The sequence below is a fragment of the Cervus canadensis genome, chromosome 29 (assembly GCF_019320065.1).
Source record: "Cervus canadensis isolate Bull #8, Minnesota chromosome 29, ASM1932006v1, whole genome shotgun sequence".
In the NCBI taxonomy this organism is placed as follows: Eukaryota; Metazoa; Chordata; class Mammalia; order Artiodactyla; family Cervidae; genus Cervus; species Cervus canadensis.
Window position 1 is genome coordinate 30,160,513 of NC_057414.1, and position 22,689 is coordinate 30,183,201.

The following is a 22,689-nucleotide window of genomic DNA, read 5'->3' on the forward strand; positions in this document are numbered from 1 at the left end:
TCAGTCAGTTCAGTTCAGTCGCTCAGTCGTGTCCGACTCTTTGCAACCCCATGAATCGCAGCACGCCAGGCCTCTCTGTCCATCACCAACTCCCCGAGTTTACTCAAACTCATGCCCATCGAGTCGGTGATGCCATCCAGCCATCTCATCCTCTGTCATCCCCTTCTCCTCCTGCCCCCAATCCCTCCCAGCATCAGGGTCTTTTCCAGTGAGTCAACTCTTCGCATGAGGTGGCCAAAGGATTGGAGTTTCAGCTTCAGCATCAGTCCTTCCAATGAACACCCAGGACTGATCTCCTTTAGGATGGACTGGTTGGATCTCCTTGCAGTCCAAGGGACTCTCTAGTGGTAAAGAATCTGTCTGCCAATGCAGGAGACTCAAGTGATGCGGGTTCAATCCCTGGGTAGGGAAGAACCCCTGGAGTAGGAAATGGCAACCCATTTCAGTATTCTTGCCTGGAAACTCCCACGGACAGGGAAGCCTGAAGGGCTACAGTCTATGGGGTCACAAAGAGTTGGACACAACTGAGCATGCGTGCACACACACACACACACAGACACAGACACACACACACACACACACACACACACACACTCTTACATCTTCCCATACATAGAAAAATGCTAAATTTCCTAACTTGACATATCTGGTTTCTTTGATTAATGGTAATCTTTTGATGTTCTTGACTACCTACCCTTTGTTCCAAAACTCCTATATTTTCCCTCTTTTTTTCAGAGGCGTGGATATAGATGTGACACATATATACAGTGGAATATTACTCAGCTATTAAAAAGGAACAAAATTATGCCATTTGCAGAGACATGGCTGGATCTAGAGACTGTCATACAGGTGAAGTAAGTCAGAAAGAGAAAAACAAATATTGTATATTAACACATATATGTGGAATCTAGGAAAATGGTATAGATGATGTATTTGCAAAGCTGATAACTTCTTCTTTTCCCTCTGAATATGGCCTGTTATTCTTTCTTTCTTGTGTGTCACATGACCTAGATTACTCTGAATTTCTCTCCTAATTACTTCTTTTTCACACTATAGCTTTGCAACTTCTTTTGATTTCCACTGCCCATTTAAATGCCCTATTTTCATTTTTGAAGCATCCTTTTAAACTCCATGTCACCTCCCTGCTTTATATTGTGATGTCTGACGTGTAGCTAGCTTAAAAGAGTGAATTTCCATATTCTCCTTACAAATTTGCATTTTTCACATCAAGTAGAGAAAAGATTGTTGAATTCTTTGAAATAGCTGGTGGGCAGAAAGGTACATTGAATGCAACAATGGACTTCTCTTGCCGTCTGAGACCTCAGGGAAGAGAAGCTAAGAAATTAACTAGGGGCGGAGAACTTGATCAATACACCATCTAAAATTAGATTCCTACATTACTGCCCCTCATCTTAATTTATAATCACTATACCTAGAATAGCCTGCTCTGGAAGGTAAACCCGAAGCACCCTTGGTTACAACTCAATGAACTGTCCCAAGGAGTTTCATTTTATTTGTTTTATTCAGTTAAAGATGGTCTTCTTGTATCATGAGTCATGCTTTTCGTTTCCAGGGTGACCACCCATCATTACCCTTCCATTTCCATGACATTTGTGCTTCAAATTTCTGTAGCAAAATCCTTCAGGCATATTTTAGAAAAAATCCCAATAGATAGTGAGAAATGGAATATTTCCCGCCATATCCTGAACAAGGATATCACAGTCACAGTGATTGTAGCCACCACGAAGGTGAGCTGGTGAGCCCCGAGGGAACTTAGGAAGGAAAAAATACCTGCCATCTAGTGGCCATCAGACTTCAGCCACTCCCTACGGTGAGTGCTGAGGAACTCAGGATGTGAAAACAGAGGATACTGGCCCCAGATAGATGAGGTGCATATCAAGGGAACAATTTCAGTGAGCCCAGACTCTTGCATCTTCCCATACATAGAAAAGCGCTAAATTTCTTACCTTGGGTTATCTGGTTTTCTTTAATTAACAATAATCTTTGTTGTTCAGATTACCTGCCTTTTGTTTTAAAACTTCTATATAAACTGGCTCCTCTCCTCCTCTCCTCGAGCGGGTCACTTGAGATGTTGTCTCCCAGGCTTCAAGTCCTAAAAATTCCCCACCAAGTAAAACATAACTCTCAACACTTAGGTAGTGGATATTTTTTCAAGTCCACAAAGGTGACTTTTTCGCTCACCATTTACACACAGATACACCCCTCCAAGATGTGCAGCCACCGTTAATTCTTAATTCTTTGACTCACTTTTTCCTTCGTGACCTCTGAGTTGATTATAATAAGCATCGTCTTATTCACAGATTCCAGTGAGAGCTATAAATAGAAAAAAAGCCATGCACGAACATTAATATCCTGTGGTTGCATTAATACCTCACCATTATCTTTAAATGCCACACAGCCGAGGAGCAGAAGGTGCGAAAGCACGAAGCATCTCTGTCTGAACTTGGAGTGTGCACACCGTCCTGGGAAAAGAAAAGCCTTTTCAGTCAGATTAAGCCTCTACATCTCTTTCCCTGCTGGAGGACAGTGATAACCACCTCCTGGAATGTCACAGAATTCTATGAGATTTCCTGGGAAGGGCCTCATTCAAAGTGGCATATCTTTAAAGACTGGCTCCTCTCCCTGGAAATCACAGGACAGCTGCAGAGAAGGGAACCTTCTTTGTCCACCCTCCTGTCCCCTCTGGTTTGCCCTCCCTTGAGCTAGCCTCTAAAGGAGGCATCCTGGCCTCCCCCACCTTTCACTCACTCCCTTCTCTTTCCTCTTCCTTTATACTTCCCCATCCCAGTGTTTTCCACCCGATCTTCCAAGCACCTCCTGGGCCAAGGTACCTTTGGCTTCTGCACCTGAGGGCCTTGTTTCATGGGTGGCCCTCTGAGCAGGGCTGTCCCTGACTGTGAGGGCCTTCCACCTCCCCTGCCTGCTTCCTCCTCCTTGGCAACTGATCTCAGCCTTTTCTTCACTCCCTAATTCTCCTCGGATGTACGGAGCACATGCCCGGCACTGAGCAAAGTCTTTGCTCAGGGTTTGGGGTGGGGTTATGAGACACAACCCATCCATGCTTCATACCCACGCTCTGGCATAGGGCAGCCAGGCAGGGGCCCCTCCTGGTCGACAGGGTTCAGGTCCCCTTTGCTCCTCCACACAGGGCGACAGGTCCGAGGGAGGGCTCAGCGTCCACAGTTCAGAGTAATTCAGAGGCCAGCCGTGCTCAGAGCCCCACTGGGTCCCTCCAACCTCCTTGCTTCTTCAGCCACCACCATCAGTTGATCTTGGAGGGGAGGGGTCCCCTACCCTACCACTTGGACAGGGCAGCCAGAGGGTGAATGCACAAGGCATGTGTACACACGCACACACACACACACACACACACGGGCTTCCCAGGTGGCAAGAGTGGTAAAGAATCTGCCTATTAATGCAGGAGATGCAAGAGAGCAAGAGACACAGTTTCCATCTCTGGGTTGGGAAGATCCCCTGGAGTAGGAAGTAGCATCCCATTCCAGTACTGTTGCCTGGAAAATCCCACGCACAGAGGAGCCTGGTGTGTTACAGTCCATGGGGCTGCAAAGAGTCAGGACTCAGCTACTGAGCACTTGCACAGATATACACATATATACAATATGTTGTAAATATATTAATGCAACAGACTTTGTGTGTTGTGTGCATATGCAGCGGGGCTGGGTTGCAGGAAGAGGATCATATTGTCTTGCAAGACAAATGCCTCAGGGGAGGCCATCACACTTCCTTCAAGCAATGCAGGGGGACTCCCCTCAGAAGGAGGTGGAAAGACTGACATCCTCGGGATGAGGATGCCACTGCCGCTGGGGGTGGGGAGTCCTCTTTCACTGGTGAAGATGACCTTGAGTCCTGGCTTCATCATGACCTCCTCCACTCCAACTCCGGACCCTATTCTTCCCCCACCAAGGCCCTCACCTTAACAACAGACGCTCCCAGGAGGCTGGGAGTTCAGCTTAGGGAGTAAGTCAGCAGAATGAGATCTGAATTGGACTTCCAGCTGTCTCTGCCTGCAGCGCCGGGAGCTGAGGGTCTCATCCGGGCACACCCACACACACTCAGGTTTACCTGTGGCACTGGAGCTGGGAATTCAAAACCCAGAGCTCATCTTTTCTTTTTCCTCTTTGTCCAGTGATGTTAGGAGCAGCCAGATGAGGTTATTATATTCATTTCCAGAAAAGTTTTCCAAAAATGTTCAAAGGTGTCATAGACACAGTCACCCAGCATCTTGTATCTTACTCGACTGTGCTTATTCGCTCAGTCGTGTCTGACTTCGCGACCACATGGACTGTAGTCCGCCAGGCTGCCCTCTCCATGGGGATTCTCCAGGCAAGAATACTGGAGGGGGTTGTCATGCCCTCCTCCAGGGGATCTTCCCAACCCAGGTCCCCCGCATTGCAGGTGGATCCTTTACAGTCTGAGCTACTGACTAGGAGTCTCCAATGCAGATGCTTTGCACATCTTTGTAAACAGCTCATGTCATGAACTATCAGTGCTCTCTCTACTTCTGGAAATAGAGTGATTAGCATTTTAAATTCCAATCAAATTAGACAACCAATTCCAGAAACCCACAACCAATTCAGAAAACTCATCCTTCAAACTCTGTTTCTTTACCACCACTGTCAGTACCCACATCTGTATTAGTCAGGGTTCTCCAGAGGAGTAGAATCAGCAGGGGACATGTGTGTGTGTGTGTGTGTGTGTGTGTGTGTGTGTGTGTGTAATTGGCTCATGTGATTATGAAGGCTGAGCAGCCCCATGAGCTGCCATCTGCTGGTGATATTAGTGTGATTCAGTCTGAGTCCACCGTTTGGGAAGCCAAGGGAGCCAGTAGCATCAACCCCAGTCCCAGAGCAGGAGAGGATGGTGTGCGAGGTCCCAGGTCATCAATGAGGCAGGAAAAATAGGTAGATTCCTCCTGCCTCTGCCTTTTGCGCTATTCAAGCCCTTGCTGGACTGGAGGATGTCTGTTCACATTGGGGAGGGCAGTCTACTTTATGGAGTCTGGTACTTCAAATGCCAACTTCATACCCAGAAACAATGCTTAATCTAGACTTTCTGTAGCTAGTCAAGTGGACGCACAAAATTAACCATTACTATAAAAAGTGGACAGCTTCAGGTGATATTTAAGAGTTAAACTGGCAAGACCTGGTAAGGAATGAGAAAAGTGGACAGACTAGTGAGGGATGTAAAGACTGACTCCCTCTTTTGGAGCTTGAGCTACTGGATGAAAGTGGTAACTAGGGCAGTGGGTGTCTGGAGAGAAAAGGAGTAGGGGGAGACAGTTTAAGAGTTGTGATTTGTGTGCAGCTGTTTTAAAGATAATAGAGACTCAGCATGCTTAAATGCTGATGAGAAACATCAACCAAGGAAGAGAAAGCAGAGGATGCCCACCACTGAAGGGATCATCAGAGGACCCCAGAAAAAAAGGGGAGGGTAGGATGCTTAGTACAGTGGAGAATCCCTCTTCACGGGACATTTCACTCTTCCCAGGTTTTTCCCACTGCTTTCTTCTCCCTTCCCTTCACCCCTGTAAAATCTTGTTCATCCTTCATTGCTCAGATGAAGGGCAATTGCCTTTTTCTTTTTCCCCAAACCAGACCTCCATCCTCCTCATCCCACTTAATGGCCAGGGGCTTTGTGGCACTCACCACTCACACCAAATGATGACTTTGTTCTCTGGATGTGCTGAATATCTACCAGCTGGCCTGTCCATCAAGGCAGCATTTCCTCTCCTTCATTGTGATGCCCTCAACACAAAACTCTGGTCTGATGTGAAAGATAAAGGGATTTTATGGCAGAAATGAACCCATACAGGAGTCAAGGTAAGGAGAACACCTCACAGCTCCCCTATGCACAACAGACTCCAGCCCTTAAGTGATGCTCAGAGATGCAGGTCCTGCAAACAAGGTCCTCATTTCTCAGGAGGATGGTAGGGCTGAGCTACTGGCGATTAAGAAGTGCAGAAATTCCCTGGTGGTCTAGTGGTTAGGACTCCATGCTTTCACTGCCAAGGGCATGGGTTCAATCCCTGGTTGGGGAACTTAGATCCCACAAGCCACACAACACAGCCAAAAAAAAAAAAAAGTGTAAAACTAGAGAGCAGGATGGTGGACCTTGGAGAGCCAGGGATGTTGACAGCATCCCTGGTTCCTGTCAAAGTCCCCACTCCTCATTAAATGTGGCAAACTAAGATAGGAGCTAATCTCAGAAGCCATTAGAAGGTGCAAAGAAGTGACGAGGTGAGAACACCATGGAGTGGGCATGTCTGCCCTGCACAGGCATTAATCAGTTGCTCAGTGAAAATAGCAGGAAAGAAGCTTGGCAGGAGGGAGAGAGATAACTAGCCTCAGGAAGCAAAGAGCCCTCCCCTGGCCATGCCCAGGCAATGCTGACAGCAGGCATTTCTCACCTCCAGATGACTTGTTTGTCACATCCATCTTTGGAATTCTAGGAGCAGATTAGGAAATTGAGTTAATTTAGAAAGTTAATGTATATAAAGTGCTTAGAACAGTGCCTGAAACAAAGTAAGCATTGGTGTTTAATATCATAATGTAATAGCAACAGTAAACACTACTAGTACCCTTGACAAGCAAGAGCTAGAGTCAGAGAAACCTGGCTTGAATGAGGCAATCTCATTCTTCTTGAATGAGATCCCAGAGGTACCTACTAATAAGACACTTAGCCTCAGATTCTTTTTCTTCATTTAAAAAATGAAGTTATTCCTGCCTACTGTGCAGGATTGTTGTGGAGATTACAGAAGAGACTATTGTGAAATCTCACTGAGCCCATCAGGAATTCACAAGGGAGGAGGCGTGATCTCTCCATGGAAAGGATGGTCCTTAACAAATGCAGGCCCTACACTCTAGAAATCTCCCCTATAAGTCTCTGCAATGGTGAATTCATATATCAACTTGGTTGGGCTAAGGCACCCAGATATTGGGTCAAACATTATTCTGGATGTTTCTGTGAGGCTGTTTTTGATGAAATTAACATTTAAATCAGCAGACTTTGGTGTTTGGTTGTTGCTGTGTTTTTTCAGCTGAACTGTGCTGTATGTGGGATCTTAGTTTCCTAACCAGGGATCGAACTCATGCCCCTTGCAGTGGCAGAGCAGAGTCTTAACCACTGGACCACTGGGGAAGTTCCACAAATTAGTGGCTTTTGAGCAAAGCAGACTGCCCTTTATAACGTGGGTGGGCCTCTCCAGTCAGCTGAAGCACTGACCTTTCCCAAGCAAGGAATTCTGCAGCAAACTTGAACTGGAATATTGTCTTCTTCCTGGGGCTCCAGCCTGCCAACCTACTCTGCAGATTTTGGATTTGCCAGCCAGGTAATCCCATGAGCAATTCTTTAAAACAAACCTAAGCACACATCCTATTGGTTCTGTTTATCTGAAGAACTCTAACACAGACACAGAACTCCCTCTGGTTGCCAGATGGTACAGACACTGAGATTCCTTATCTCCCCAGTGTTGCAGAACCAGCTGGAATGTCTGTCCTGAGGGCCAAGGAGAAGGGAAGGGGATGGCTGCACCTCTACTATCAGCGCTATCTGTCTGCCCGACTGAGTGGGGCCCACACTGATGGTCACAATGGCAAACCTTTCATTACTAGGACTCCAGGAAGAAAAGACCTAGAGAGAATTTATTTAGTCTTTGCAAAAGTATATGGTGTCCTCATTACTGACCAGACACTGTGCTAGAGATGAGATCTTAAAAATGATTATAATAAATTTAATTGAGTCTGAAACACAATCCATTATAGATACACAATATTTTATGTTCCCAGGAAACAGAAACACACACACACACACACACACACACACCCCTTCATATTTCAGAGATATCAAAACAGGAAAAAATGCATCTCAGAATGAATAAAGTAGGATAATTATGATAACAATAAGATGGCTAAGACTTGCCATGTACAGGTACTGTTCTGAGCATTTTGTGTGTATTAATTCTTTTAATACAGTCACTTATAAGATAGAAACCATCATCATCCCATTTTATGGATGAAGACACTGAGAATCAGACAGGCTAGGTGCCCTGCCCAGGTTCACCCAGCTCCTAAATGGCAGAGCCAGGATTTGAACTCAGGCAGACAGGCTCCAGAGTCCGCGTTCTCAACTACTCTGCAAGAACCATGATTAGGAGATGGCTTATTCTGAATCTGTCCCATTGTCTAGGGGCCTGCTGAGCAGCCCATGGCTCATTCCAGAAAGTCCAGTGCCTGTCAATCAATTTGACTGTAAGTGACCACTCTTAAACATATCACTAGGTTTTTTTGAGAAGTTCAAATAAAATATATCTACAGCCATTCATGACTCTGTCTCGAAGTCACTTGGTCAGGGGACAAATTTGGGGAGAGGACAGGCCTCAAGGCACCACACTTAGTTGTCTGAATTTTTTGTGGTTCTCAGTCAAACAGTTGTGTCCCACTCTTTGTGACCCCGTGGACTATAGCCCACTAGGCTCCTCTGTCCATGGGGGTTTTGCAGGCAAGAATACTGGAGTGGGTTGCCATGTCCTTCTCCAGGAGATCTTCCTGACCCAGGGGTCAAACCCACACCTCCTGCATTGGCAGGCAGATTCTTTAACACTGTGCCACCTGGGATTTATTGAGAGGATATCAAATGACTTCATCTTCTCATGATCCTCACCCAGGAATTAATGGAGTAAATGATTATCACACCAACCAGGAGCAGAACAGATACTAAGGACCAAAGATCCAGACCAAATGCCCATTCCCAGTGGGCTCCCTGAACTTGAGGACAAAAAACGAAGGACCTAACCCAGGAGATGTTGGAAGCAGAATATTAGGAAGCGCCCTGCAGGGTAATTTCTGAGATGGTGTATTCTTCTCTGATCATTTTCTCCTGGGTATTCACAGCATCCTGGGGGCATCTCACCTCAGCAGAATGATGATGCTGCCACTCAGGTTCCCATGGAAACCTAACTGGGACAGAAGGAACGGAAGGCTCTTCAAGGTCATCAGAGCAAGGAGAGTGGAGACAAGGACAGCAAGGAACGGGGGTTCTTCCTCCCTCTCATCCCTGAAACAGGAGGCTCTGTCAGCAACATGACCTTGGGGCCCCAGGCGGCAGTGTGCAGTGGCCCGGGATAGGGCTACGGGTGGGGGCTGGTCCTTCTGCCTCCTGGTCCAGCCCTGCATCTGGTTTCCGGGAGACAGAAGATGTGTGCTGCAAGTTTTGGGGATGAATGATCGTCCTCATGTACCCCCGCCCCCTCTAACCTGACTCAGAGCCACTAAGCTTCCAGCTCCATATTCATTATCAGCTTCAGGAAGAGGTCCTGGAGTCAAGGACTGCCACTCTGAGGATCCCCTGATCAGAAAACTCAGGGACCACAAGGATGCTGAACCGTCTTCTTCCCACCTGCCTTCTCCTCCTCAAGCTTCCCCACGTGTCTGCTGCTGCAGAACTCCCTCAGCCCTTCCTTGCTTAACACCCCAGCCCCAAACTTCTCCTGCCTTCTAAAAGCCTTAACAAAAGACCTTTCTGTCTCCCAGTTGCCCAGGCTTCAGAGCAAGGCTGGCCATTCCCCTGGAGCTGTTTATCAGGTCTGAACACCCCCAGATCTGTCCAGGCCCAGAGTTGGGGAATGGGGGAACAGGTCACCAAATGTGAGTACCCTGTCCTCGAGGCTGGGCCTCCAGGTACAGAACTCAGAGACCCAATGACTTAATGGTTCTGAGTTTTCTGGCAGTGACTGGCAAAGACAAGTCCATGCAGTCACTGCTCATTTACATCAGGCTCCAAATTGTGTCAGGAGCCTGCGGCATCACCATGGGGCTCTGGGTCTCCCATCAGCCCAGGCCCTACCTCCAGACCCCATTATCTGAAGCCTGAGCATCTCTGAGTTTCCATGGGAGATCCTTTCTGCTGAAATTGGCTTCTCCTCATTTGCCAGTTCTTAAGAGGTTAGAAAAAGTGCAGGATACAAACAGAAGCAGTGATGGAAGCCCTAGGGCAATAATGATTATTACTGTTAGGGTTGGTTTTCCTTAGCTCACCGGGGGAGAGGTCTATCCACCCAGAGTGAAATTGCAGGGCTGGGCTATTCTCACTCATCTAGGAGATGCATTTACAAACTCAAAAGTTTAAAAAGAGTTTAGGAGAAGGGCTTGGGATGGTGGGACCAGCACAGTCAGCAACTGGCCAACCAGCCCTGTGACTTTAGGGATGGCAAGAGCCCGCTGTTTCCACAATTGTTAACTTGTGGGTTATCACAATTCTCTAAGGCTGCTTCCAGCTGTAAAATCTTATGCTTCTCTGCAAAGAAATTATATTAATGATTAACATTCACTTCTTCATCAGGGCCCAGGCTTAGAGCTGAAAGCTGCCAGCCTGAACCTAAACTCCCTGCACATCTACCCAGAGACCATGCGTCGGCTGCCCAGATGGAGAGCTGTGAAGTGAGACTCCTGGGGGCGAAAGTGGGGGAAATTCAGGAGGAGGAGGGGAAGGTGGGGAAGGATATGTGGAAGGACGGGGAGAGGGAGGGAGAGGAGGGGGAGGAGGTAAGGAAGGAGGAGAGAGAGCAGGGGAAGGGGAGAGGAGATGGGCGGGTGGTAACAGTTTTGTGCCCATTTCACAGATGAGGAAAGTGAGGCCTAGAGAAGTGATGGGGGACCTAGAATCATAGCTAGGAGGATGGAGACATGATTTTGATGTCAACAGTTTGGATTCTGAGTCCACCCTAAGAGGGCCTGCCTGGCCCTATGGAGTCCCAGCAGGAAACAGACCGCACCTTCCAACGGGGTGATTAGGGAATTTGAGTGACAGAGGAACCCCCAGGACGGCACAGTCTCTGGAGCTGGTGGGAGTTGGGGGGTCAGGGTGAGGGCAGGATTGCCTGACCTGGGTGTGGGATGCAGCCGCCTGACCCATGTGCAGGGAGGGTGCCCTCCTCCCACCACCAGGCATCCAAATAAATAAAGAAATAAAAATGTTTTTAAAAATTAAAAATAAAGAAAAATAAAAACTGGAGGCAAGACAAGTGATTGCTGTAATACTCCAGGTGAGGAAGGATGAGACTCTCAACTGAGCCACCAGCAGTGGAGCTACAGTTGTATAAGCAGGTGAACTCTGGAGTTTCTCACTTGAGTGATTCAGTCAGTAAAGGATAATCAGGGTATTTCAAGGGAAATACAATTTGGAGAGGAAGAGTCTTAGTCACTTTAGACATGCTGAATTTGAGGAGCTTGTGTGATACACCATGGGGAATAGTCCAGCAGGAGGCTGGATGGAAGTTTGGACTTGGGAGGAAATTCTAAACAAAAGATGCAGAGAACTGGGGAAGGAAATCCTTGGCATGGATGTGATTTCTTAGGAAGAAAGTGAGGGCAAATAAAAAACCTGAGGACAAAATGTTTAGAAATATCAACATCAAAGTTGAGGCAGAAGAAAAGTTGCCTGATGAATGGAACTTAAAATTAGGGAAAGTTAAAAAAAATTTTTTTTAATGAAAGCATAAAATTAAGAAAAGTAATTTTTTAATGTCCATTTTAGATCAATTTAAGGAGACCCTGGCTTGATTCCTGGGTTGGGAAATTCCCCTAGAGAAAGGATAGGCTACCCACTCCAGTATTCTCGGGCTCTCCTGGTGGCACAGACAGTTAAGAATCTGCCTACAATGTGCGAGACCTGGGTTCGATCCCTGGGCTGGGGAGATTCCCTGGGGGAGGGCATGACAACCCACTCCAGTATTCTTGCCTGGAGAATCCCATGGACAGAGGAGCCTGGCAGCCTACAAGTCCATGGGGTCACAGAGTTGGACATGACTGAGCAACTAAGCACATCACACAGATTTTAACAAGATGGAATGTTGGGGTACATAGTGCTCAGTCACTCAGCAGTGTCAGCCTCTTTGTGACCCCACAGATTGCAGCCCGCCAGGCTCCTCCATTCATGGGATTTTCTGGGAGAGAAACCCGGAGTGGGTTGCTAGTTCCTTCTCCAGTGATTGATAAATATCAATACAATTCTATTCAAGTACTATCCCAGGCTATTTAATAAATGTAGTGAGATGAATGCAATAAGCAGAGTTAAATGTTGCAGTTAGGTGTAGGAGGAGAGGACTGAGGATTGAGCTGGTGGGGGTACAGCATATGACCAAGAAGAGTTCAGGTGATGCGGACACAACTGAACCCTCTTCACTAAGGCTGGACACAAAGTAAAAAGGCTTTCAGTAAAACTGCCTTCAGTAAGAAATGCCACCAGTCAATTCTTTCAGCCTGGAGTGTAAGAAAAATCAAGAAGATATTTTGTAAGGAGAAAATGGAAACTGCTTTTCTATACCTCACATGTGAGTCGGGGCCGGAAGGATATTGGTTCAAGTGTCTCTTGGCTGGGAGCAAAATGGATTTTCCCCTTTCCTTTTTTATGTGTATGTGTTAGTCACTCAGTCGTGTCCGACTCTTTGTGACCCCCACGGACAATAGACCACCAGGCTCCTCTGTCCATGAAATTCTCCAGGCAAGCATAGTGGAGTGGGTTGCCATTTCCTTCCCCATTTATGTGTATGTTGTTGCTAATAATTCACAAAGTATTTTCCTGTTTATACCTCAGTTCCCCCAAGTAAATGATTAACCATGATTACACATTAAGAAAAATAAGAACTCAAGCTTGAGAGCTTTACCATGTCCCAGAATTGGTTCTTAGTGCATTAAAAAAAAATGTTCTTGTGTTTATTGATTTGGCTGCCTTGGGTCTTAGTTGCAGCTGCTGGGTGTTTGCTGTGGTGCCCGGACTCCCAGTCGTGGTATGAAGGTTTAGTTGCTCCGAAGCATGTGGGATTTTAGTTTTCTGACCAGGAATCAAACCCACGATTCCTGCATTACAAGGTGGATTCTTACCCACTGGACCACCAGGGAAGTCCGCTCAGTGCTTTATTGACCTCAACTCATTTGCTCTGCACAAGCATGTTATAAACTAGGTACACTCACCCTTATTTTATAGAAGGAGGAACAGAGGGCTAGGGAGGTCCAGTGACTTAACGAGAGTCATCCAATGAAGACACCCACATAAGAATTCATGCCCAGGCAGTCTATGTCCCGAGTCTGTCCCCTTGTCTAGCATTTCATACCACTTTTAGTTCATAGGCCTAGTGACTGTTAATAAATAGAAGCCACTTAGATTACACAGTTACTTTTGATTTTCTCAGAGGGAATCCAAGGTAATCAACAACTAGGAATTGCCATGAGGGTTTCTGATAAATAATCAGTGAAACAGAATAACTCATAAATGTTCTCTCTTGCTGTTAGGCTCTATAATATATGTACATTTCATTACATGACCCTATGCATATTTATCACTTTAGATGGTTTTCACCTCTCTGGTTTTAGCTAGATTATAAATTCTCTGAGGCTAAGAAGTACAAACTCCTAATATTCAGAGCCTAGCCCAGGAAAGCAGTGAAAATCTATTGATGCATTTTTAATGAATGATTCAGGTAATGAAGGGGAGCTTGAAAGAACTTCTTTCAGTCACATAAATATTTTTCAGTTATTTTCCAAATAGCCCGAGTTGGGAAGTCAAAATCTAAAACATGTTTTAGGGCTTGGTATTTTTTAGAAGATATTTTAAATACATTTTTATGACTTCAAGAGACATGTATCCATAAAGACATAATTCATTTTGAAAGGATTCCATGGAATCCAGAGTATTAAGAGCTTTTTTTTAAAAAAAGAAAAGAATAAACTTTCTTACTTGAGCCAGTCTCTAAACCAAAGGGCTACAAGTGAAGGTTGCCTGTGGTCCAAAGTTACCCCAAACTCTTGAACCAGCATGCTGAATGCTCTTCTCTCTCTTTCCATCAAGGATACACTCAAGTACAACCCCTATCTACTGGGAATATCCGATGTAAAATGTTAAAGAATCAACACTGGTGACTGGAGCCACTCTGCTGAAAGTCCTAAGAGGGCTTCTGCTCTTGGTGAAGGAGATTCAGTCATTTAAAAGGACAATCCAGCTGAGAACAAACATGAAAGATAGACAAAAATCTTAAAAGAGCAAACTTCTCTCATATCAGAAACCTGATGCCCTGCTGGCAAGAATGTGACGTGGTACAGCTACTTTGGAAAAGCACGACAGTTCCTCAAAGAGTTAAACATCAGGTCATCATGTGACCCAGTGGTTTCCACTCCCCAAAGGAGTGAAAAGGTCTGTCCACACAAAATCTCCAACATGAAGTGAAAGTGAAGTCACTCAGTTGTGTCCAACTCTTTGCGACCCCATGGACTGTAGCCTACCAGGCTCCTCCCTCAATGGGATTCTCCAGGCATGAATACTGGAGTGGGTTGCCATTTCCTTCTCCAGCAACATGAATGTTCTTAGTAACATTATTCCTAACAGCCAAAAGGTGAATATGACCCAAATGTCCATCAAGAACATGTATTAACAAAATGTAGTATTTCCACACAATGCAATCTCATTTGGCCACAACAAGGAATCAAAAACTGATAGATGCTCCAACATGGATGAACTTTATAAGCACGCTATGAAGTTAGAGACAAAAGATCTTGTATTATGTGATTCCACTTATACAAAATGTCATGAATAAGCATTTCATAGAGACAGAAAGTAGATTAATGGATGCTTGGCACAGATCAAGGGAATTGGTAGGTGATAAAGGGTACAGGGTTTCTTTCTGAGGTGGTGAAAATGTTCTAAAATTGACTGTGGTAATAGTTGCCTAATTCTATGAATATACTAAAAACCACTGACTCGTACACTTTAAATGGGTGAATTGTATTACATGTGAATTGTATCTCAATAAAGGTATTAACAGAAAAAACAAACAAAAAAAGTGCCCTCAAAGGCACTGTTAGCTGTTAGCAGTAAGTTAACAAGATCACAATGAGCTACGGGGAGAAGACCTAGGACAGAGAGCGGAAGCCCAGGGACGTAAGCACGGCATTTGGGGCCACTTCCCCTTTCAGAGTATGTGTTGGTTCTACGGGAACTGGCTGAAGGGCACATCGCATACTGCAGGTGGCACATTGCTGGGCTTACTGCCCCTGAGTGGGAGTGTGAGCTTATCAGGGTACGGATGAACTGGATATAGGAGAGTGACCTGATGAAGCCAGTTCTCCTTGGGCTGGGAAAGTCTGCCCTAGGAGCAAACTGAATATACCAGATTGTTCTCAGGGGGACTTCAGTTCAGCTTCAAACTCTCTCCATGTCTGGAGCTGGATTTGGAAACTTCAATTGTTGGCATCCCTAGATACATAGCAGAAACGAGCATAAATCCCTTCTGGAGGAAGGTGATATCATTCTAGTCCTCAAGTTATTTTAGCAAACAGTTTTTCAAAAAGAATCAGTTCAGTTCAGTTGATCAGTTGTGTCTGACTCTTCGCAACTCCATGGACTGCAGCTCACCAGGCTTCCCTGTTCATCACCAACTCCCGGAGCTTACTCAAACTTGTATCCATCAAGTCTGTGATAACAAGAAATAACTGGCACACAAGAAGAAAACAAGCTAAGAGAAAAAAAACTAAGGCTATAGAAACAGACCTAGAGGGACTACAGAAATAGGAGTTATTGAACACAGACTTTAAAATATCTATGCCTGTGACCCAGCAATCCCATGACGGGGCACATACACAGAGAAAACCGTGATGCAAAAAGACACATGCACTGCAGTGTTCACTGCAGCACTATTTACAGTAGTGAGGATATGGAAGCAACCTAAATGTCCATTGACAGATGAATGGATAAAGAAGATGTGGTACATATATACAACGGAATATTACGCAGCCATAAAAATGAACAAAACTGGGTCATTTGTAGAGATAGGGATAGACCTAGAGACCATCATACAGAGTGAAGTAAGTCAGAAAGAGAAAAACAAGTTTCATATATTAACACATATATGTGAAATCTAGAAAAATGGCACAGGTCATCTTATTTGCAAAGCAAAAGTAGAGACGCAGACATAGAGAACAAATGTGTGGATACCAGGGGGAGAGGGGGTAGGTAGTGGTGAAGGGAATCGAGAGATTGGAACTGATACATATTCACTATTGATACCATCTGTAAAATATATAAGGGCTTCTCTGGTGGATCAGATAGCAAAGAATATGCCTGCAATCCTGGAGCCCCAGGTTGGATCCCCGGGTCAGGAAGATCCCCTGGAGAAGGGAATAGAGGGCTGTCTACTCCAGTATTCTTGCCTGGAGAATTCCACAGATGAAGGACCTACAGTCCATGGGGTCTCAGAGTCGGACACAACTGAGCATGCACACAGGGTACATAGCTGATTGCTTACAGTAGAAATTAACACAATATTGTAAAGCAACTAGGAAAGTGAAAGTCGCTCAGCCGTGTCTGACTCTTTGCAACCTCATGGACTATACAGTCCATGGAATTCTCCAGGCCAGGATACTGGAGTGGGTAGCCATTCCCTTCTCTAGGGGATCTTCCCAACCCAGGAATCGAACCCAGGTCTCTCAAATTGCAGGTGGATTCTTTACCAGCTAAGCCTCTAGAGAAGACCAAGAATACTGGAGTGGGTAGCCTATCCCTTCTCCAGCTGATCTTCCTGACCCAGGAATTGAACTGGGCTCTCCTGCATTGCAGGAAAATTCTTTACCAGCTGACTTACCAGGGAAGCAGAAAAAGTAACTATACTCCAATAAAAATTAAGAAAATAAATTTTTAAAAGATCCCACATAGAAGTTCAAAGATATAGTAATGAATGAGCAATAGAAATGATAAATGAGTGAATCTAAATGACTATCCAAACATTTGATTTATAATAAATACAGAATTGATTAATTTTGGGGACAGGAAATTTTTCTCAATAATTGGTGTTAGACAATTATATTCACATAGGAAAAAAAAGCTAAACTGACCCCATATCATATTATATGGAAAAATCAATTCAGCTATATTGTGAGTTACAGTATAAAAGGTAAAACAATAAAATTTCTAAACATGTGGCCTCATGGTATGGAAGGACTTTTTAAATAGGACATAAAATTCACCAACCATAAATGAAAAATTGATAAACCTGACTACAGAAAATTAAGACTTTATTCCTCAAAACGTGTCATTAAGAGAGTGAAACAAGCCACAGACATGGCTCTTGGCCCCATGGAACTGTTGGGCTTGGGAAAGCCGGAACCAGCTGTTCTGGATTATGTTCCCAGCCCTTTGTAAATCTAAAAGCTCAATTCAGGATGGGAAAGTCTACAAACTTTGTTCCCTAATCCAAACCCTAAGAAGCCTGGGAATATATGGTGGGTTAAGTTGGGGGCTGCTCAGTATCTCAGTTTGGAGGCTGGCTTTCCACTTAGGCTAAGGGAAACAGTGAGGGACGCTGCACACGCGTGGATTGGAAAGTGCCCTTGCTTCTTCCTCCCGTGTGAGGCTGGGTGAGCCCCCGACAGGCCAGGGAGTGGTGGGCAGAGAGGTCTGGTTCTAGAAGGAGCCTGGAGGATGACCAAGATGATTTCCAAGAATGATGGCGTCTAAATCATGGATGAAATTGATTTTTCTGGGGAGTTCCTTTTATTTATTTTTTTTGGGGGGGGAGTTCCTTTAAAAAATACAGGTTCTTATGGTTGCCGGCAGAGGTGATGGGAAGGATAAGGGAAGGGATAGGTAGGGATTTGGGAATGGACATGTACACGCTGCTATATTTAAAATGGATAACAAACAAGATCCTACTATATAGCACTGGGAACTCTGCTCAATGTTTTGTGGTAACCCGGATGGAAGAGGGGTTTGGAAAGAATGGGTCCATGTATACATATGGCTGAGTCCCTTCACTGCTCACCTGAAACCATAACAACATTGTTAATCAGCTATTGTTGTTGTTCAGTCACTAAGTCATGTCCAACTCTGTGACCCCATGGACCACAACACGCCAGGCTCCTCTGTCCTCCACTATCTCCTGGAGTTTAATAAAACTCATGTCCATTAAGTTGGTGATGCCACCCAACCATCTCATCCTCTGTCACCCTTCTCCTCCTGCCCTCAATCTTTCCCAGCCTCAGGGGCTTTCCCACTATACCCAATAAAAAATATTTTTTTTAAAAAGTTCTCTGGCCATCAAAGAGACAATTCATTTAGTGGTGCATAGAAATCTATATTTAAAAAAAAAAACCTCGGCAGGGAATTCTGATGTTGTGTCCAGGTTTGGAAACTCTGCTGAAGCTCAGAAACCCTTCCAGGACTCAGCCTATGAAAACGGAGACGTGTGTCTCCAAATGTTTATGCCATTTCCTAAAAATAGCAATAAGCAATATCTGAGGAATCTGAAAACCACAAAATCATCCTTAGAAATTATCAAGTCTCCTAATGAAAGCAACCTCTCCTTAGCGTTCCTGGGACAGAGGGCATTTTCATCCAGGTGCTGCGTGTCACAGCTCCAGTCTTACCCTCCTGTTCTCATGGCTGGCTCTTCACATCACCTCCCCAGTCTCTGAGGCCGGGTCCATGCCCTTGAAGTGCCCTTGTGGAAGTGGGTGAGAAGAGAAGAGCGAGAAAGCAGCCCAGGGAGCATCCAGAGGTCCCAGCCGCCCTGGTCCACACACAGGACACTTTCGAGGAATCAACGCGTCACCAGCGCCATCTGGTGGCTTCTTTGAAATCCCGCTCTCCAGGCTGCAGGAAGATCAGGTCTCAGCATCTAGAGATGCCTGCTGGTTACAAAGGCAGCTCTTCCCTTCAGGACTGTGCGTGGGCAAAACAGGAGTTTTCTAGAGTTATTGTTTCTATGACCCCTTTCTTTCTTTCTTTTTTTAAATTTTATTTTAATTGTAGGATAATTTCTTTAGAAGGTTGTGTAGGTTTCTGCTGTACAATACGTGAATATACATATGTCCCCTCCCTCTTGAGTCTCCCTCCCTCTCCCCACCCCATCCCCCTAAGTCATCACAGAGCATTGAGCTTAGCTCCCTGTGTTATATAGCAGTTTCTCATTAGCTATTTTACACACAGTAGTGTGTATGTTTCAATGCTACTCTCTCAAGTCATCCCACCCTCTCCTTCCCCTGCTGTGTCCATAAGTCTGTTCTCTATGTCTGTGTCTCTATTCCTGTCCTGTAAATAAGCTTATCAGTATTCTTTTTCTAGAATGCGTTCATATACAATATTTATTTTTCTCTGACTTACTTCACTCTGTATAGCAGACTCTAGTTTCATCCACATCAGTTCAACTGACTCAAATTCATTCCTTTTAAAGGCTGAATAATATTGCACCATGGCTCCCCTGATAGCTCAGTTGGTAAAGAATCCCCCTGCAATGCAGGAGACCCCAGTTCAATTCCTGGGTTGGGCAGATCTGCTGGAAAAGGGATAGGCTACCCACTCCAGTATTCTTAGGCTTCCCTTGTGACTCAGCTGGTAAAGAATCCGCCTGCAATGCGGGAGACCTGGATTCAATCCCTGGGTTGATAATTAAGCCTCCAACTAATAAAAATAAATGAAAAAAAAATATCCCTGGGTTGGGATGATCCCCTGGAGAAGGGAAAGGCTATCCACTCCAGTATTCTGGTCTGAAGAATTCCATGGACTGTATAGTCCATGCTGTCGCAAAGAGTCAGACATGACTGAGAGACTTTCACGTTTCCACCATATATATGTACCACAACTTCTTTATCCATTCATCTGTGGATGGACATGTAGGTTGCTGCCATGTCCTGGCTATTGTACATAGTGCTGCAATGAACACTGGGGGTACATGTGTCTTTTTGAATTGTGGTCATATGGTAGTCTCTTTAACATTTTTCATTCATTCATTAAGCCTATTTGCATACATATTGTGTGTCAAGGAATTGTAGGGCTTAGAAATCAGTGAAGGGATGCAGACAATTAGTAGGCAAAAAATACAAACCATTTCTGAATAAGTGCTATTTAGAGAATTAAGAGGGTGAGGGGATCAAGTGGTCTTGAACTGGGTCTCCAGGAAGGCTCTCTGATGGAGTGAGAACCCAGTGAAGAGAAATGGCCTCCTGTGAGAAGGGCATCCTCGGCTGAGTGTACGGCTTGAGCAGGGAACCTGGGCTCAGGACAGAAAGCAAGGGCTTTCTGCACTACCAGTCTCCCTCTGAAGTTTCCTTTTAACCACCAAATTATGTCTTGCATTTATCTCTACCAGTCAAGATTCTCTTCCTGCAAGATACATGTCAACTATGTAAAACCCTCCAGTTTTACAGAAAGGTTGACCCAACTGATTGGATTCTTAATGATATAATTGTATAACAGAACCCTCTCTTCCTTAATTCTGCACAATCTTGCACCATCCCATAATACAAAGCCTGGACCACTTTTACTGGGTACTTGCTCTCCTGCTCTGCCCTTTAGGGACACTATTTACTTTAGTGCTCACAGCCACCCCAAGTGGTAGGTACTATTATTATTATTCCCATTTTAGAGATGAGAAAGCCATGGCTTAGTATGAATTTTAGAAAGGCTTAGTAGTTACGGGTTTTAGAATTTGTAGCAGTTAGGATTCAATTACTCAACTCTAAAGTCTGCTTTTATTAGAGCATAAGCTTGGCAGGAGTACCTGGGTCTGACTCAGCTCCCTCACTCTTCACTAGCTGTATACGACAGTGGTGATGGGTTTAACCTCTGTGCGCCTCGGCTTCATGTGTAAACTAATGGGGAACAGATGAGCTCACGACGTACAAGGCTTACAGCAGCGGCTGGGTAGTGTGTAGTAAGCACAGTGTCACCATGGGCATTTAAAACACTTCTATACTATTGCCCACAGGTGCTAAAACACACAAAACTGAAGAGTCAAGGATGTGAATTATGTGCTGGTAGCTCTTGTAAATATTTTGATGAGAAAGGCAGGCAGATCACTTGGTTCTAAGGGTTATTTCTGTTATCCCTTAATACAGTATTTGAGTTGACTGTGTGAATAGCAATACGCATGAACTACACTTCCTAATAGCTTGAATATTTCACGAATGAGACTTGACTATGTAACTCTATGATAGGAGACAATGGTATAGACCTTGCCTGTGTTAAGTGTATAATGGGAGGCAATGGTACAGACCTTGACTATGTAGGTGTATAATAGGAGACAATGTTATAAATGATCATGAGCATCTTACCAATTTTAGAGAATTTTTTTTTCTGTATTGCTTGTCAGGTCAATTAGACCTAATTTTTCTATCTTTCACTGCTATAAATAATTGAATCTGGGCTTAATATTTATTCACAGGGATAGAGAAATTAATGATTAACTTCTGGAATCACTAAAGAGATGGGGAACCATGGTGCGAATGAGAAAAAGTGGCAAAGCTCTGGAAACTAGAACCGGTTTCCCTCAGACAGGGGCCCATTCCATCTGCTAGCATGGAAAATGCCATTGTGTCTAATCATATTGCTTTCTTACAAAAGGTCAAATGTAGGGAGAACTCTTAAGAGTCTGTTTTATTCTCCCTTCTAAGCATCTTACACAATAATCTCACCTTCTGAAACTTGCCTACCCAAGTACCTTATTAGGAGAAAAGAATCAGAGGCTCCAAGTAATGAAATACAGATGATGCAAAGCCCCAATCTTTCAGAATTTTGCTCACCATTTTGACAAGCTTATTTATTTTGAAAGGTTATTTAGAGGAAGTCTGACAGGTAGCATGTAGACAGTGGCAGGAAGTGACGTCAGAAAGGAGGATTTAGGAAATTAAAAAAAAAACAACACAAGACCATGATAGGACTCTTTTATGTATAGACTGGCATGATAGAGCATTTGGTATTCGTAGAAGCAAACACTTTTTATCTCCATGTGTCCTGACCATATCACTATCTTATGGGACAGTGATCCACAGGTGTAAATGATGAGTCCTTAGGTATACTAACAGCAAAAGAAGTTTGTGGCTTGAAATATATTCTGGAAATACTATAAGTAACTAATATACTTAAAATAACAATTAAATCTCAATTTTCTTTTTAAGACATACACTGTCAATTATGCAATTATGTGAGAAACATGGCAACTAAAATGTCTTTTTTCAGGTGGTTGCAGGTACTCGAAGCTTTAATTGTAACAGGGAGTCAATATTACTATAGTGTGCCCTTTTCCCATAGAACCACAAAAGATAATTTCAAACACCACCAATGTATTTACCACTGATTCCTCAGTGATAAGTAAATACACATTTTAAGAGGAAGGGACTCTATTTTCACGAGCATGAAGGAATTTTGGTAGTAGTTGGTATGGAAATGACAACTTCAGGAAATTAAGGACAGTGGAAGACCCAGTGGAGCTGCCACGTATGTCTGTTATCCCCTCTGAGCAGCCGTCTCCATGGGAGCGTGTGTTCAGGCTGGGAGTGTTTACTGGAAGCAGATGTCACACCTTGCTTCCGCTCTGCGTGTGGTAGCAAGTACACAGAACACGGTGGGCACGCCAGGGTCACCTGTACTGAACAGGTGACTTTCCTTCCATACGACTGGCAAAAAAGTGACAGGCCCTAATATTTTAGGACGAAGAATGATTTGTAATTTATCATTCCCAGTAGGAAAACTAGAATTTAAATAACTTGATACTGGGTTTGTTTTTTCCTTCAAAAATTTCTGGTTGATATAGAAGCATTGGAGAAGAACTTTGGCACAGGAATGCGTCTGGACCCCCATCTGGCAGCTGGGTGACTGCCAGCATTTGACCCA